The following is a 3,873-nucleotide window of genomic DNA, read 5'->3' on the forward strand; positions in this document are numbered from 1 at the left end:
TATATATATATATATATATATATTGTTGTGCTATCACCCTTATCCTCCAATCAATTTTATCTTTTCTATGAATAGGAAGTTGAGCTTGTTTGCAAAGAAAAGCTTTTTGATCTTATTACTAAAGCTCTAGAGATATTGGAGTTAACTAAAATAATGTAAGATCACTTCTTCAATTTAATGTTTAATTTTTAATTTCAAAGGTTATATTTACGTAGTGTTGCCATATTTAAAATGTTATACTTGTTTTTTATTTTAAAAAGAAATTAGTGCAATGGATTTGAAAGTACATTTCTGTTTATTAGCTCAAGCCAATAACCCATAGCAATTTATCTATTATGAAGGGCAAAAAATAAAGATAGCATGGAATCCAAACTAGTCCTAAATGAGAACTCAATTAACTATTCAAGATATATTTTTCTTAAATTTTTTTTTTGTCGTGAAAATAAGTAAATAATAATATTTATTTATATTCTAATATAAATATATAATGTTAAATTTAATTATTTTTAAAAAAAATTTTAACGGTATAATTATAAAATATATAAATTCAGGAGTTGCATGCATAAATATATGGACCTTGGGTGGTACTATCTAAATGTCCCAAAAACTATTCCAAATAAATACCGCCCGGAGTTGGGAGATAGATCGTAAAGTGTATATTGGGTTGTATGCATGTAAATATCTCTCCTACCGGTGTTCCTGCCTCTATTTGAATGTTTTTTTTTTAATTTTTTTAGTTTAAATTTGAGCTTGCTCGTTAAATAGTTAAACGATTCGAAAATGAGCTAATTCAAACAAACAAGTTTTAATCAAGATGAACTTGAAGAGACTATTAACGAGTCAATTTCAACATTAGCTGAACAATTAAAATAAAAAAAAATTGGATGAGCTGAGCCTTCTTCATCTCGCTTAAGTTAGGCACATTTATACCCCCCATATGACAATGACATAATTAAAAATGATAATTTTGATATGACTTGATGTGTTCCATAAATAGGAATTGCTTGCACTTTAAAAGGTAAGTAGGTGCGATCAAGTCTGTTATCGTTCTGTTGGCCAAATAGTAATAGCCTTTATAAATTTTCTTTGGTACTGTTATCATGGTTGCTATTTTTCTTTTTATCTTGCGCCATTTACATACATAGCACACAATTTGTCTTGATGTAAGTTCATATGCTAATATTGGTTTTATGGACTAATTTACATACATAGCACACATATGTAAGAACCCTTACTTTTTTAATATCATTGCATACTTTTAGCTATATTCAGGTTATATACCATATAGTTTATGGGGATGCTTTAGAGTCAACAAAAGATTTAAATAATTTATTTTATAGTTTTTCAACAAAAAAAACTTTATGTTGGCTGCTAACTACCTAACACTCTACTTTTTGTGTTCGGTATTTCAGACACAATAATAGGACTGTCAAAAAAACTCATCGTTCGTGAACAATTCGTACTCAACTCTTTAAATAGCTCTTGTAAATAGCTCTTGCTTGTTAAGCAAGTGAGTTGAACACAAATAACTTCTTTGAGTTCGATTTAGAAATGAGCCGAACCGAAACAGAAACAAATGGTTGTTCGTTCGTACCCTTGTCGTTTTGGCTCGAAATAATTAAATAATCATATTTTATTTATATTCTTTTTATATTAATTTTTAAGAGAATTTACGAACACAACACCCAAATCATATGATTTTACACATCTCACAGTCAAACTCTCATTTTACCAAATTAAGTATCCAACATACCTTCTTCACCACTTCCTAAGAGTGAAATCCACATTTTCATACATAGGTAGGGTGCTTATTTTGTAAAAATGAGTTTGAATGTAAGATAGGTAAATGCAAATAAATTAGGGTCTTTGCATGTAAATTTCCGTAGTTTTATGTATATTTCAAAAATGCTAAATTAAATTATTTTAAAAAATTATTAGGGTGGTATAATAGTTAAATTGTTTAGGAGTTTGATACATAAATAAATGGATTTTGGCTGGTAGCTATCTAAATGTCCCAAAAACAATTCCAAATAAATACTATGTAAATAAATATATATTGGGTGGTATGTATGTAAATATTTCCCAGCCTAATAAAGTGACTTGTAAACAATCAAATTTGTTACTTTTTTAGTATAAATTTGCGAGAGGGATACGAGTTAATCCAATAGATAAGTATTAATGGAGCTGTGAGCAGGAAGAGACTATTAACGAGATAATTTGAACACAAGCCCAACAAGAAAAATAAAAAAATGTAAGAAATAAAAATAATATTTTTCATATGACAAAATTTTTTAATGTTATAATTGTGTACATGAAATATGAACATTTAAGGTTCTACCCGCCTCACCTTCACCGTTGCCAGTCACGACACTGGAGCTTTGCCGGTGGAGAGAAGAGAGAGAAAGGTGGTGAGGCGATGGTTGAGATGCTGGCTTTTGAATGCTCTGGGGTTGGCAAGAATGGTTGTGGCGGTGGCGGCAGCTACCGTCGGCGGTAGTGGCAGGGCTACTGCGAGGACAGAGGTTATCCCTTTCGGTTCTCCTGTGTGGTTCACGAACGCCGGAATCTCGTGTGCTCTCGTGCTTTTCGTAGGTATCATGTCGTGGCTTACCATCGGTCTTGTGTCGATGGGCTGCGTCGAGCTCGAGATTCTACAACGCAACGACACAGCAGCCGAGAAGCGGCAGGCAGGTGCGTTCACGAAGTTAGGTTAATCTAGCAGCTTTCCCGATAGCTATACTTAATGATTTGTCTTTTGATATGCTAATTTTTATGCATTTCGAAGTATGGAAGATTTCACCTTCTGAATTTGTTTGGCCGGGCAAAATTCCCATTTTTTAATTTATACAATTCAGACTGTAGTCACTTATTTAAATGGGCGCTCTTAGATTAACCGATGATTTCACTATCCCAATTTATTGAACTGTACATAATGCCCCCCTTTCTATCTATAGACATATATTAATGGAGTCTGTCCTACAGTCCAAATACTTTGTAGAGAGATTAACCCACGGTACCATGAAAAGCCACAAAGCAAAAACTTAATGGTCTGTTTGTTTCCAGTTAGATTTAGGCTCCGTTTGGGAGCGCGATCTGAGAGTTTCGCGGCTTGTGCCCGCTAATTTCTGTCGTTTGGCGGGATGTCCCGCTCGCCACAGGATGCGATTTGGGTAAAAAGCCGGGCGCGGGATGGATCCCGCGGCACAGCTTTCTCGATTGGCTTTTTTGCTTGACTTTGGAAGATTTGGGTATTTCACTTTTAAAAAGTGTTATAAGTGTTATTTTTTGTTATCATACTAATGATTTGAGTTCTAGGTGGGTAAATAAATATGAAATTTAGGTGTGAGATGTGTAAATACATAAAAATCATGTCTTGTATATGTAAAGACCCAAAATTTTTTTGTATATTTTTTCCCACCATTTTTTTTATGTATTCTTAAAGTGTGATTTTTTTAGTAAAATAATTCATCATTTTCTTAGTTTGTATCTTATCAAATTTTTACTTTAAAATTTCCGAGCTTCAGCTAATAAATGTATAGAAATTTTGATATAAATTATATAGTAAGAAAATAATCAATCAATTCCTACTTATCATTTCAATAATCGACAATCTCTTAATTTTAATACTAAAACAAAATTGTATACCAAAAATGTTGCAAATCTCGAATTAACAATTAAACAAATCTAGTTCAGTCTTTTGAATTTGGAGCTTTAATAAGCTACAATATTCTACAAAATAATAAACAAAATTTCAAACACTTTTCGCAAAATGTCAAACAATATTCTCTACTTTGGTCAATTCCTCGTTGATGAGTATAAATGAGACGCCAGCATGCCACAAATCTTTTTAAAGTGGATGGGGGTGGGTTTTTT

This window comes from Phalaenopsis equestris, unplaced genomic scaffold (genome assembly GCF_001263595.1).
Source record: "Phalaenopsis equestris unplaced genomic scaffold, ASM126359v1 Scaffold000342, whole genome shotgun sequence".
Lineage (NCBI taxonomy): Eukaryota > Viridiplantae > Streptophyta > Magnoliopsida > Asparagales > Orchidaceae > Phalaenopsis > Phalaenopsis equestris.